Below are 15,928 nucleotides of genomic sequence, written 5' to 3' on the forward strand. Positions count from 1 at the left end.
ATGGCCAAAACTCCCTAAGTATTCCAGGGTTTTCTAGGTTGAAGTAAAGCTTAGCTTAGCTTAGCTTAGCTTAGACTGACTACACATATCAATGGTTGCTATTCCGTGATTGACCGAAGTCAGTGAAAATGCACAAAGAATCAACTAGAAGTTCGGCTGGGATTGGCCATAATCTTCTTCAGTGTGCATAATTCAGTGCCTCTATTTATACATGGTCAATAACGGCGCCGGCCACGTCCTTGCAGTCAGGTGGGATTGGGGGAAGGAATGTTAGTGTGTAACCTTTGCTATTTGGAGACCGTGTTTGCCTCTGCATCTCCACAAAGGTTACTGGGAAGGATGTTTGTTAATGGGGAGGATCGTTGGGTCAAAGGATTCACTTTGATAAGTGATTAGACTATGATAAATAGTTTTTTGTCAAATATAAATATGCTTTTATGAAAATATTATATTTTCATTTGATATGAACAATTTCTATGTAAAGGAAAATTATGCCGACACTTGAGGTGACGAACCATTCAAAGTTTGTTGAACAAATATCTAAATGTAACATTCATACAGCTGTCAGGACGAAAGCATGTGTTATTATATTTTACTTATTTGAAAAGAAACAAAAACTCGATTGGCTGGAACATCATAGAACACTCTTATTCTTATGCCGACACTTACAGTGGCGAACCATCCAAAGTTTGTTGAATAAAGTGAACCTTTCGCAAGTCTACACTTGTAGTGTCGAACCATTCAAAGTTTTTTTTATAATTACAAAAATAAAGATAAAAAGAAAGGGGTGTTTTGAAAACAAAAAAATGTGAAACATAAATAATTCATGAATTAGAGTTTATGTCGACACTCACAGTGACAAACCATTCATAGTTTGTTGAAAAATAATATTTACGTCCTACCGTTGTATCGATTAAATGTGCAGTCATACATATTTTATAGATTAGAAATAGTAGCATGAAACGAGCTCACCAATTGATCCGTCATCCTTGACTGAGCAGCAACAATCCACATTCAGCTTAACTCGTTTGCTCGGCTATATAAAAGCACTCAGAGAAAATAGGCGCACGACCCGAGAGGGAAAACAACTGACGACTGCTCGGGCTTTCTTGACACACTGCCAAGGAGCAATCGTCAAGGTCGAAGATCAAACAGAACTAACCGATCGCGGAAATTTTTCACTTCACTCGACCGACGCGCGACATGTTTGATCCTGCCCTCGTCACTCGCTCCCGCAGGAGCAAGCGTCAAGGTCGGAAGATCAAACAGCACTAACCGATCGCGGCACTTTTTCACTTTACTCGACCGACGCGCGACATGTTTGATCCTGCCCTCGTCACCCGCTCCCGCAGAAGCAAGCGTCAAGGTCGGAAGATCAAACAGAACTCTATTCCAGGGTTTTCTAGGTTGAAGTAAATCCAAAAAACTAAATATAGTTTTCTAGGGTTTGCAGGTAGTAGACACACTGATTCATCATGTATTATTTGGATATGCAATACTTGTTTCAATAATTAGTTTGATGTTAGAAGAATATGCATGAGATATCATTTAAGGTATTTTACCTCTCATACAACGTTCTTTTATACCTCATTCAGGTAGTAAATGCTGAAAATTACCTGATAAGGTATACCGTAGCTTGGTGTTTCAGAAATTTTCATCTCCTCGGGTATGCTCTTTACCATGTGCTAGTCAAAATAGGTACCAAAAATCAACACCAGTATCATAATAAACAAGTACTTTCATATAGAAAGCAAATGAAAACATCGTTAGGCGTTTCCAAATGGCCAACTAGTTATTTTTAAGACATTTAAAGCAAATAGATAATTAAGCGTGTTATAACGATGTTTTTCAATTCCAAAGCAAGCTGTGTAAATTTTCGTGAAATTTTCAATCACAATCATATATTATCGAGAAACGTAAAAAATAATAGCTTGTTAATAGCTAATAATGATCTGATAATTTAATAGGATCTACATCAGTTCTTCATACGTATACAAATAACAGCACGCCAGGTTAATAGCCAAGTTTAGTACGTAATTGTTATATGCTTGGCATTTTCTTTTGACCGAGAAGATTCATTTTTTCTGAATTCTGAATAATAATTTCTGAATGATTGAGAAATCTAAAAATTATCCGTTTTTCAACACCATCAATTGTGTTAAGAAATTCAAAGGAAATAGAAAAAGTTGAAAGAAAACTAAATCATAATCATGATCAAACATTCCATAGCAATACATCGTAAAATATTTGTTTGAAAACAACGTATTTCCTCAATTTACATGTCCAAATGGTTAAATACGATTACAACGCATCAATTCTACAGCCAGCGCACCATTTCAATCTTAATTGACCAGTTATCATTCTTGATAATGGGACATAGGTATGTATTCGATGTAATCATAATTATCAATATTATTTCCACAACTTCCCGAAAGTACAATGAACTAGATTGGTATTCTCAACACATAAGCATTATGATTGGTTTATAATAGGTCACAAATGACCATATGACTATGTTCCATTGTATTTTTAAATTTGAACCACATCTATCATCAAGCTGATAGTTACCCGAGCAACTGAGTGTTCTGAAAGTGGCAGCACGTGCTTTTGAGTACCCCTAGCTATCACAACTACAAAAATCGAAGTGGTTCATTCTCAATGTTGAATTATCATGGCATGGTATACCGCCCGGTTCGCTCTTCTTTGCACCGTTTTCGTCGCATTCGTCTGGTTCGGTAGTTGTCTGTCTGACTTGCCGTAGGCGATTGAATTGCATCCTCTCCCGTTGGCTTCCCACTTCTTTACCTCCTACCTTGCCCGTGTGCTTTCTTGCACGTACATTTATCCCATCCTTGCCCAATCTACCAAGCATACACGATCGGCGATCATCTGATATTCACTGACGTCGACCATTGCCCTCGCTCTCGGAATATGAACGAGTTGCCCAAAGCCCATAGATGCAGTAGCGTAGTCAGGTGGGATACGGTGGGTGCGGTCAGCACCGGGCCCGGGTTCCTAGGGAGCCCGAAATTATGGTAAGAATTTTTCATCGCAGCAAAACGATTTATGGACAAAAGGTCAAAAGTCAAAAGGTCGAAAGGATAAAAAGTCGAAAATTATTTGCTTGGTGGATAATTTTTCCTTCTTTGAAACCAGATTTTCGACCTTTTGTATCTTCTCTTTTGTTCTTCGACTTTTGTCCTTTAGACCTTTTATCATAGATTCACATAGTTAATGCTTCTAAACCTGATGTGCACATACATTAAATAAGCACTTTATTGGTTCTACATTTGAACATAGGGCATCATTCAATGCTATCCAGTGTTTTGACAGATATATCAAGGTAAAAAGGAGCATAACATAAAAATCGCTACTACCACATTCGTTTATTTTATGACGTAGAAAATTATGGCTAATATTGGACTCTTTTCTCGACAGTAATATTTATCTTTTTCTGCCGAAAGAGAAAAGGTAATATTTTGATGAAGGTAGCGGAAACAGGGGCCCAAATAGCCGTAGCGGTAAACGCGCAGCTATTCAGCTAGACAAAGCTGAAGATCCTGGGTTTGAATCCCGCCGGTCGAGGACTTTTTTGTAATGAAAATTTTCACGACTCTCAGTTAATGACTGTGGATGTACTCAAAAGAACAATAAGCTATGATGTAGGCTCTGTTTTAGTTGGGATATAACGCCTGCAAGAAGAACTTTAAAGAATTCTCATGTATTATGTATTAAAAATTTTAAAAACAAATTTCCGTTTTGACTCATATTCCGAACACTTAAGGCCAACAGTGACTTCAAATGCATCTGATGGGCATATATTAGCTGACATTTGTGAAAATTTTAATTTCTTCGCATAGTCTAACTGTTAGCTGTTAAGTGTACTGATAAAAATGTTTATTTAAACTTATATAGCATTGTTTATAAGTAAAAGTATGGAACATCATTTTGATTCAAATGCCGAACACTGTGTTCATTCTGTCTCATATTCCGAACACCTTGATTCAAATTCCGAACAGCACGAATAAATCGTACCGTTTTGATTCATATTACGGACAGCTTCAAATTCCGGACACTCTACTTTGTATGGGAAACATTTCACGCGAAATGTTTCGATTTTTGCTGTTCAAAAGTTCTATATTTCAAGGCTCGTTTAAGTAATTTTTTTCCATAAATATCTTTGAAAATTTATAATGCCCAACTACCTTAGATGTATCTTTGGTGGTTTAGCGATTTCGATTGATGATTGGACTGTTCCATTAATGATTATCATGAGCTGTCCGCAATTCGATTCAAAGTGACCGGAATATGAAGCAAAAGTGAGGAAGCGTCCGGAATAAGAATCATGAAAAGGCCACACATTTTGATTTATTTAAAATTATTGAAGTTGCGGAAGCGTATTCTTTACCCACCGTTCGAAAGTAAAGGGCTTCCGACGCTTGATAGCGCTAAGGAATCATACAGAATGATTTATTTTGTATGCTCTATGCTGGGTTATATTTCTCTGAGTCCTTAAGTGTCCGTAATATGAATCAAAACGGTGTTTAAATGAATAATTTCGCAAATAAATTTATCTGAGCTAGTTTTACTGGTCTCGAACTAGAGAATCATGACTACTCCCGAGGTATAAAATAGATAGAACGATGATTAAATTGAATTGTAATTGGCCGCCAGTTCCTGGTAATTTGATGATATATTTCAGCGAAACATTTCAACCTCATCGCCATACAAAAAGCGAGTGTTCGGAATATGAGTCTGTTCGGAATTTGAGACAAAACGGTATGCTTGTTTCGGGGGCCACCAGTCACTTGAAGAAAAGTCTAGAACTGATTTGTAAACATTAATTCAACCCAAGCCGATTCCATGTCTTTTAAGGTGAAACAGTTTGGAATCTAACTTCACAGATTGTACTAAAACTTCACTGATCTCTCGAAGGATGCATCAAACAACAGTGCACTTTTTATTTTGGCTTTGTGCACTACCAGAAAGCTTAAAATAAGAACATCAGGAGCGTTGACCTATTATTTCTCCAGTTTAATGCCTTTGAAAACGCGAGTAGGGTAACAAGTCGGCCATTGTGAAGGCCATCTTTGGATTCAGAGATTAAACCATCATTAACTCAGTAATCTTGAGGTTTTCCTAAAAAGTTTTGGGATAACTTAACATATGTACACTCTATTCAACAATCATACAAATATAGCCAACACATATTTCGATAAGGTTATCAAAATCTTGCGCTGGATTGCTATAAGAGATGTTGGAAAATGAAATGGTTGTAATTCGGCAACGTTTTGAAAATCATCTGGGATACTAAACATAGGTATGAAAATGGATACACAAGATGCAGATCTGACGTTGTCTTTATAATATTTAGAAAGTTCAACATTGCGAACAAAAATTGATTTGCGTTAAATAAATTCACAAAGGTTATCGTGGCTAGCAGCATAACAAGAAAACAACAAATAGCTAAAAGAAGATACATTACGTTACATTTAACAACAAACGGTACGAGAAGGCAACAGAATGGACTTTTCTATATTTCATGTTCAATCAACATTCTTAAATAACAGCCTATCAAGACCAAACTATAAAACTTGTAGGCAAGAAATGTCAAATTCTATTCACCCCTCGTAGTTTTATAGCTAGGGTAAAAAGCTGAATAACGACAACTTGTATAGCGACAAAAGCTCTCTGTAGTGACATTTTTCGGTCCCTTGAAAAATATTTTAATATATTAACTGTTCTTTACAACAACCTTTCGCTATCACGACTGTCCCTTGCGATGTCGTTATAACAAGCTTCAGCTGTATTCAAATTATTGGTTTCTCAAACATTAGGTTTTTGGTAAAAAAACAAAGATTGTCAGATTAAAATATAATTTCTTTAGAGATGTTTTTTTTTTATTTTGAATGAGATTTTATTGATGATTTTTGACATTAATTCTTTCACGTGTTTCTCGAAATTTGATCCACAGAAAATATATCAAACGTAGAAACGCTATTAATAGATCTTAACCAAAACTTTTGAAATGTTTACATATTCTTAGAATGCAAAATGAATTTGTACACGAATCATTGTTTTCATAAACTTCTTCAGAGTAATACAAAGGATCATTAAAATAACCAAAACGGCCGCCATGGAAAGCACAGATAGCGCCACCGTAGTCTTGTGTGTTTGACAGAACAACAATACTGTCACAATGTTAAATCCCATATACAGTGGCGCCTTTGTTTTGATGCGGTGAGCTCTTGCAAAAACTACCTTCAATGATCCATTCTTATTTAATAAATTTAATTATTTTCTAAGAAAAATCTGCCACTTCAATAACAAACAATGAAAACAAGATTCATTGATTTATTCATAAATCATCGTTAAGAAAGGATACTACTTTTGCAAATACAGTCAACTCTCCTTTAATCTATATTTCATATCTCGATATCGAATTAGAAAACAATAGTAACAGTTGATTTTCATGGCTACCACGATGGATCCCTTGGATCGCAGTTGCACTGTTTTTGAGTTTTGTAACTCGATACCTAGCTCTAACTCGATGGTCCCTTCAATATCGAGTTATGGAGAGTTGACTGTACCTAAATTATTTTGATTGTATGTTGCCGTAGTGGCATCGGCCTCTATTTCAGGGGCCATAAGATTCGAGTCGTCATCGGGCCCCTGAAACCCCTAGCTATGCCACTGCAAAGATGCAACAACCGGATAATTATTGAGCTTGTCGAAGGTTTGGTGCCTTGACCCCTTGGAAAAGGAGGGAATTGATTTGTGAACTGGAATACATTTCAAACTCGTAACTGATAACGATTCGATCAATTTATATTTGAATTTGATAAGGCAGGGTAGGGTCGAGTTATTACAAACGATGACATATTTCGATGATTCGAATCGATTTAAACAGCACGAAGAGTCACTTACCGAAATTCAATCCAAGTTCAGTAGTTGCCAGTTTTGTAGCGAGCTGCGCTACGATAGATTGATGTAATTAGATGAAGCGTCAAGACAAACAAGATCACAGGGTGCACTGTGCAGTGGTATGAAATCTATAGATCCGATGATCTAAGCTGCTACAATTTGCTTTCACAAGACACTATTTCCGCCTCAAATGGCACCGCTATGATCACGATCAACACACTTTTTTGTCGTTTTCGCTTTCCCACACTCACACTGAACCGAATCGCTATTTGAGCTTCTTACCCGAGAGATTTTATGTGACAGAAATTAATTACCACTTTTCTGTTAAAATGTGATAAAATAACATTAAAATATGAGGAAACTATTGCAGAATTAAAAACTATTAACTTAAAAGGTTGCATAGAAAATCTGATTCACTCGTTACGGAGACATTGAAGTGAACAAAAATACACTTTTTGCTCAACTCGGGCAAGTTGACAAACGCCGCGTGGACGTTTTCCTATAGCTCTGCAGCGCACTCCGCAAAATCGCGACCGTCGGTGACGAGACTCGGGAAATGAATGAACTAGCTCACCAATTCCCCGAAACTGTGGGAACTGACGATGATGGTGGTGATCGTCTCCGGCTTCGGTTGGGTGGTTCAGAAACGGGTTCCTCGCTCAAAAGTGGTCGCAAGATCTCAGTTTGTAGTTGTCTGCCTGCATTAGGGTGGCCCAAAATGATCAAACTATACAAATCTCAAGTTACATTCCCTTGATTTGTTCATTTTAACTCCCAGAAACTACGGTGATAATTCGAACAGAATCCGTCAACCCTAAGACGAGATAAACGAACTTGAAGTTTGTATGGAGAAAAACGACCAAATATATGGAGAGCTTGGGAGCCTTCGTTAGCCGAGTGGTTAGAGTCCGTGGCTACAAAGCACAGCCATGCTGAAGGTGTCTGATTCCGATTCCCGATCGGTCCAGGATCTTTTCGTAATGGAAATTTTCTTGACTTCCCTGGGCATAGAGTATAATCGTACCTGCCACACGATATACGAATGCGAATATGGCAAGTTTAGCAAAGAAAGCTCTTAGTTAATATTGTGCAAGTACTCATAAGAACACTCATAAGCTGAGAAGCAGACTCTGTCCCAGTGAGGACGTAATACCATGAAGAAGAAGAAGGAGGTATGGAGAATTAGACTTGATGGATTCCGCTCAAATTTTCACAGAAGCTTTCAATAAAGGGACAAATTTGAGTGAGGTGAAACTTCAGATATTTTACATCCATTTCTTCTATACATAAATGGGCCACCTTAGTGTGCATATAAGGCGGGATGACACCACTGCTGTACAGTGGGCGTATGGTTATGAATGAATCCGAACTGAAGTTAATCAGTGCGCGTGGTGTGGAATATGAGTGCCGATAGTAAGTCAGCTTAACGTATACAAACGCCCGTAAACAGCTGTTAACATAGATGCTCGTTGCGACCCAGTACGGGTGGTGTAAACACATTTAGATGCGATCGGTGATATAGGTTATACGTTGTGAAGCACATAGGGGTGTTTAAATTATGTTCTCATCGAAACTTAAGAAGCGTAGTATACAATCACAAAGTATGGGCACGACTTTGATAATGAAATTATAGTATTTCTTGAACAAGCAAATATTTTTATATGTTTTTATTTTTCTTCTGGGTATTTGGAATGCTATCTGCGATCAATTTGTTGGATAAAATAACCTCTTACATTGAGAATTTTGGTAAATCAATTCTTATCTGACCAGCACTGAACTATTTTTGTTTTTGTTTTGTTGAACCTTAGCCAGCAAAAAATGAAGTGATTATTTTTCCCTCTCGAGTGACGCATTCTTGCGCTTTCTTTGAAGTGCTTGGCCAAGCAAACGAGTGAAGCTGAAAGTGGATTGTGGCTGTTCAATCAAGGATGAAGGATCAATTGGTGAGCTCGTTTCATGCTTGTTTTTTTTCGAATCTGTAAAATGTGTATGAATGCACATTTAATCGTTACATAAATATGATTTTTCAACAAACTATGAATGGTTCGTCACTGTAAGTGTCAGCATAAACTCTTATTCATAACTTTTTTGTTTTATATTTTTTATATAAAATCTCTTACTTTCAGTTTTATAAATAAAAACAAGCTTTGAATGGTTCGGTCTGCTTGTCTGTGCTAGAAGTGTAGACTTAGAGAACGTTCATTTTATTCAAAACACTTTGAATGCTTATATCTCACAAGTAATCGTTTATCATGGTCTAATCGCTTATCAAAGTGAATCCTGTGACCCAAAGATCCTCCCATTAACAACCATCCCTCCCACTAACCTTTGTGGAGATGCAGAGGAAAACACGGTCTCCAAATAGCAAGGGTTACACACTAACATTCCTTCCCTGAATCCCACCTAACTGCAAGGACGTGGCCGGCGCCGTTATTGACCATGTATAAATAGAAGCACTGAATTATGCACACTGAAGAAGATTATGGCCAATCCCAGCCAAACTTCTAGTTGATTCTTTGTGCATATTCACCGACGGAATAGCAACCATTGATATGTGTAGTCAGGCTAAGCTAAGCTAAGCACAGCACCAGTCTTGTAATGACAGCAGAAGCGCCTCCACGTTCGAAATCATGGATAGGACAAACGTTGGGAAATATTTTGTGCACAGTGAAGCAAAGAAAAGTTTAAACCCTGGACGGGAAATTAAAAGCTACCATATTTAAGGAGCTCAAACGCGGTTTAGGAACAAAACGTCGAAAGACTTAACTTCAAATCCCAAAACGTCGAATGGGCGAAAAAATCGAAAGGACAAAATATCGAAAGTAGTAGATTATATACAGCGATTTGTGTTTATTTTCCAAACCGTTTTTAGCACATCATGTTCGTTTGGAACATAGTAAATTATTTATTTATTCAAAGGTGAAGAACTCTTGACAAAAAAGAGACCTAAAAAGATTTAAAAAGAGACCATAGAGAAAACAAAATGAAACCTCATAGGAGCCAAGAGACAAGAGTTTAATTATGAAGAATTACGAATTACATTACGAATGTGGTTGTTTTTTTTTCCATGATTTTTTCTAAGAATTTTATCAGAAATTTATTCAGTTATTTGCCTAAATGTTCAGATAGTACTCCGGAAATTTTTCAAGAAATTCATTTGGCGATTATTTTCCAAGGAATTTTTCCAAGAAATTTCCTGGGATTGTGTTTAGGATGCCTCAAGAATTCAACCTGGATTTTTGGTGAGAACCACAGAAATGGGGATGAAAACCACTCCAAAAAAACTCCACGTTTATATGTCTATAAATTTTTCTGGGACATCCTCAAAGATTCTCGGTCAAAATGTCTTCTAAAATATAATCAACGATTTCTCCCGGATTTTTTTTTTAAATTGTCTATTAATATTTATATAATATTTCAACAAGGGATTTCTTTGGAAATACTTTCAGCAATTGCTGCAAAGATTCTTTCTAAGATTTTTTCACAGAAATTTCTCCAGTTTTTCTTTGAGATTTCTTCAAGTACATCTTGAAAGATTCTTGCAGGAATACAGGAAAATCCTAGAGAAAACTCAGATAAAACATGGATGAGCTTTGAAGTCACCCTTTATTAAAAAGGATCTCTGAAATAACTCCTGAACTCTTGAGGAAGTTTTAGAAGATTTCCTAGATAATTTGCAAAGATTATCGAAAAAATCGATCGAATCTCTGGATAGTATTCCACAGTATTTTCGCAAGAAATTCCTAGAAAAATATTCAACAGAATCTCTATAGAAATTTGTGTAGAAATGATCGGAGGAATAATTTGAAAAACTGATGTGAAAACTTAAATAAACTTTTGAAGATTGCTAAGAATTAAAAAAACTTTTTAAAAAATATTTGGCAAATTTGCAGGAGTAATACTTGGATGATATGCTGGAAAAATCCCTAGAAAAAAAGATTAGTTCGATTTTTTTTTTTTTGTATTTTTGTTAGCAAAAGTGGATGAATTCTTGAAGGAATGCACATGAACAGGGTTGCTTGCAGGGCTTCTTGAAAAAAAAAGCTCTAAGACATTTTTTCCAAACACTCTGGAATAAACCTTTGTGGATTTCCTAGGAAGTAACAACTGGAGAATTCGGTTGAAGAAAATATAAAATAATATCTTGAGGAAATTGCAAAAAAAAACACAAATTAACTCCCAAGAAAATTATTGGAGGTAGTAGCTTTGGAGTCCTCAAAGATTTCCTGGATAAATTTCTGTTTTGAAAATTTCCGGAGAGATCCCCGTAGGAGACCCTGAAACTAAGAAAAGTTCATTTTATAAAGATGACACCTTGTTTATGCTCTATCTTCTTTATTTATTAAAGAAATCGCAATCAGTTTACTGTGCATCGTTCAATCGCTATTCTACGATTAAATGAAAATATAAGATCCAGCAAAATACTTTTGGTTGGAAAACTAATCAGTTTTTTTTTCAAAAACTCCTACGAAAAGCAGTTCTTTAAAGTTAAACATTATTTTTTACATAACAAAAATCCTCATTTAAATTAGCAAATCCTTTACTATTAGGCTTAAGGTAGAAATTTTCAATCACCAATAATATTCCACTTATCTCTGACACTAGGTAACTAGACCTGTGCGCCGCCGCCGCCGATCCATTTTACGTCACGCTGACGCCGAATGAGGCATCGGCGGCGCGCCATTCGCCGATCAGCACTTCGCCGCTGATTTTGTATTTTCACGCCGATAAATAATTTAGCTCGTAAAATTTGATTTTTTTCAAATGCTCTACAAAACAATTCAATGCTGCTTAAGGAATTTTTATAGGGATTCTCACAAAAATTAATCAAAGAATTTATCCAAGAATTTCTTTATGTATTTTTCTAGCGACCTCAGGAATTTCTCTATCAACACCATGTTCAAAACTTCCAGCGACTTTTCAAGGATTTATCCTGGAATACCTACACGGATTTATCCTTGAACTCTCCCTTCAGATAATACTTCAGAATGCCTACACCATCAGTACTTACTTCAAGAATGCTTACAGAGATTCCTTCAGTAACCACTCAACGGATCTCAAAAGAATCCTCGATAAAAATTAATTGATATTTCTCCATGAGTTTCTCCAAGACACTACCAAGGAATCTTTATAGAAGGTCCATCAAATATTCCTCAAATAATTGAAGCAAATGTTTGCCCACAAATTATTGTCAAAGAAGTTTTTTTTAAAGTTTTCTCCAATATATTTAGGGAATCCTCTAGTGATTTTCTCCTTAATAATTTATAAATATTTCTAAGATTCCTCTGTCGTTTCTCAAGGAACTGATTTTAGATTCCTTATTCCATTCCTTCTCGGAAATTTATATTTTTTTTTTCGTGAATCTGTGAGAATTCTTCAAAATATTCATTCATAAATTACTTTAGAGATTTACCTTAACGTCTTGTATGAAAACAATCGTGTTGTAAAATATAGTCCAGGAATTCCTTGAAAAAATCCTGCAGGAATTATTCTATAAACCTACAAAAAGAACCCTTCCGGGATTTTTTCATATGTTTCTGCACTTATTCATCCTATCGTTTGTATAAGTAACACTTCAAATATTCCGTTGATAATTACTTCGAACGTTGTCATTGCGATTCATCGAGAAATTATTGCAAGGATTCTGCCAGCCAGCGGTCTGGAATTTCTCAAAAAATTACATTTCTTCATCGAATTTATGAGTAGGTCATTCGTCAAGGATTATTCTTGAAATTTATTCGGAACATTTTAAATCGAATCTCCTAGAGTTTCTCCAGAAATTTTCACATGGATCTTCTCCGTCGACTTCTTCTGGAATACTACTGAAGATACTTCTTTGGCTTTACCCGTCAAATGTTCAACCACATTTTTTTTCTCCAATGAAAATACTTAAAGGTTGTTCCAGGATCATCTTGTAAATTCTCCACGATTTTCCATACTGGACTTTGGTAATTTCGACAAGAACTCTTTTAAAAAAATCGAAAGGATTAAATAACATGAAAACCAAGTTACGAACACAGCGGAACAAAAATGACATTTTTGCGTGTCTCAAGGATCAAAATGTGTGTCTAGATTCGGAGTTGCTGTATCTGTTGCCGTTCTCAGAAATGTTCCAGTACGTCACAGTTTTTAGCTACAGGTTGCCAAAGTTGTGTAAAACACTGTTTTCATTTATGTTTATGTAAATTTAAGGCATGATTTATCGAACATTTCTGTAATCTGATCCATCAAACATACAAAATAGGGCTTTAAACATCATTTCAGATATGATTTGGTTGAAATTTCACTATTAAGTTTAGTTTAGAGCGATGATTGGAGTCTCCACACAAAATTTTTCGTTTCTCTTATATGGCGAAGTACTATACTTTTCTAAACCATCGTAAAATAACTTTTAAGCATCGGAAGTACTATGAACTTTGTTAAAAAGTATTGTTATACACATGAAGTTTGTATTCTGTGGCAAATCTATATAAATAAAAATGGAGTGGTGTTTGTATGTCACGAAATGGCTTCCGAACGGGTCAACCGATTTGAATGATTAGTTTTCCGTTTTGTTCGTCAAGTGTTCCGACGTGTTTATGTGTATAAAAATCTCAGAATATTCACCGGGAAAGTCGGAAAAACGAACGTGAACGGACTATAATTTTGTATAGGACGATCTTAAGCGTTTTTCAACAGCCTACTTAATGGCAAGACGAAGTTTGCCGGGGCCACTAGTTTAGCATATAAATTGTCAAACAAGCTGGCAAACTTGCATGCAAGTTCGCTGAAATAGTCAAATTTAGCATTTTCAACGGCCAATAATTAATATAGTATTACAATTTTAATTTTAAATGTCAAAAATGTATTGTATTTGTTGGAAAAGTGGTGTGATAATAGGAGTTCTTCACACTTTAGATATTCAGAGCTCCTTCAGAATTGTTTCCAGGATTCATGGAACCAATTCACAAATTTCTTCACCTTTTATGTGCATAAGCAAAATATCGCCTATGATACCGCATGTCAATCTGTTCAAAAATGATCATAATGCACTAGTTCATGAATTTCTCCACATTATTTAAAAAACAATGAAAACTCTAAAAATACTCTTTCTTTAAAAGTTTTTCCAAGTATTCTTCAAGTTTTTTTTTTTCAACGAGAAATATATAAACAATTTTCTTTGTATTTGTAAGTAACACTTCTGAAGGTCTACCAGGAAATTTTCAATCCATTTCTTAAGGGATTCGTTCCAAAACTTCTCTAAGGATTCTGCAACGATTTTCTCTAAAATATGCTCGTAGGATTTGTTACTCGGGAGTCGGATGATCCCTCAGCAAGACCTGAGTACCGGCGAGCTAGAGCGCGAGCTTTTTGCTCTCAGTACATACATACATAGTTTAAGTTTAATATAGATTTAAGCGACTAACATTTTAACCTTACTGACTTTTTCTTTTTATTTGGCATGATTTTGGATTTTATGCCCCAACGGTAACAGATTCCGTAGGCCCAGATAGCCGTAGCGGTAAACGTCCAGCTTTTCAGCAAGACCATGCTGAGGGTCGTGGGTTCGAATCCCGCTGGTCGAGGATCTTTTCATAAGAGGAAATTTTCTCGATTCCCAGGGCATAGAGTATCTTCGTACCTGCCACACGATATACACATGCAAAAATGGTCAATCGGCAAAGAAAGCTCTCAGTTAATAACTGTGGAAGTGCTCATAAGAACACTAATCTGAGAAGCAGGCTTTGTCCCAGTGGGGACGTAACGCCAGAAAGAATTGTTACTAGTCCTTGTTTTTTTCAGGATTTTAGAATTCTTCGTAAGAAAAAAAATTCCAAACATTCTTCTTACACAATTATCCGATAAGTCATACACATTTTTCTGAGATAAATCCTCGTCCAGGAACTATTTCAAGATTTTATCTGAAGATTAATAATAATGATTTTTTTTAAATATATTCGTTAAGTATCCCATCAGAGGATGTTTCAGGAATCTGCTACCAAGATTTTTTGCATAAATTTTCTTGAAAGGATTTCACCATAAATTTGTTCAAGTTTTTTTTGCAGGGTCTGTTGCAAATTACATGTTTACAAATTCATGTACCCAAATTTATCTAGCGCTAAACGCGAAAACATTCAGCATGACCTTAAGTGTTGGATTGTGAGTTTGAATCCCACCGCTAGAGGTTTTTTTGTAATTTTCTCGACATTTCAGGATATAGAGTATCTTGGAGGGCTTCCTTAGCCTACTGACAATGTCCGCCATGCTGAAGGTGTCTGGGTTCGGTCCCCGGCCAGTTCAGGATTTATTTATTTTTTTCGTATAATAGGAAATGCCTTTCTTGGGCAAAAAGTATCATTAAACCGGCCACCCGAAACAGTGATACGGAAATGGCAACTTTGACAAAGAAAACTCTCAGTTCACAACTGTGAAAGTGCTTGTAGAAAAATAAGCTAGGAAGTTAGTTCTATCCCATTAGGAACGCAACGCCGGAAAAAAGAACATAAATTCAAACATTTTGATGTCAATTATTTCCACGCCGATACACGCCGCTGTCACCGCCGCCGAAACTTGTTAACGGCGTGACGCCTCACGCCGCCGCCGATTGAAAATATTTCGGCGCACAGGTCTATAGGTAACTCTTGTAATTTGTTCATTTATTTTTCTAAAGGAAAGAAGTTTCTTGTAGCAATTCTATAGTCAGTTTTCCAGGATTTTCACTAACAGATATTCTAAATCGTTCTTCTCACGTGCCAGAACTTTTGGGAGCCATGCACAAACTATGTCACGCTTTACTATTTAGGCATGAGAATACCATGAAAAACCTTATCGTGTGTCCCATTCTCCATAAGAATAAGTACGATGTTGATCAAGTTTGTATGTTGAACAAATGGTAAACTATTTAATTTATTTTTCAAGCTTTCTGCTAATCTTATATTTTTGTTGATACGTGGGTAGGGCAATCCTTTGACTGTCCTATCCATGTGTTTTTGTGTGTAGTACATGGTATTGGAGCGGAACTTAT

The 15,928-nt window shown here is 36.2% G+C and overlaps 1 protein-coding gene across 4 annotated transcripts in view; it reads right to left on the reverse strand.

The window, feature by feature from the left end:
- Positions 1-7,496, reverse strand: part of LOC5568743 (putative phospholipase B-like lamina ancestor) — a 74,937-nt gene extending 67,441 nt beyond the window's left edge. For 2 of the 4 annotated variants that reach the window (XM_021842353.1, XM_021842354.1), the window contains exon 1: positions 6,928-7,496. The gene's annotated coding sequence lies outside the window, so the exon portion shown is untranslated. The remainder of the gene's footprint in view (positions 1-6,927) is intronic. The other 2 variants (XM_021842355.1, XM_021842356.1) reach the window with 2 other exon arrangements.
- Between the last annotated feature and the right edge of the window lie 8,432 nt (positions 7,497-15,928).

This window comes from Aedes aegypti, chromosome 2 (assembly GCF_002204515.2).
Source record: "Aedes aegypti strain LVP_AGWG chromosome 2, AaegL5.0 Primary Assembly, whole genome shotgun sequence".
NCBI lineage: Eukaryota > Metazoa > Arthropoda > Insecta > Diptera > Culicidae > Aedes > Aedes aegypti.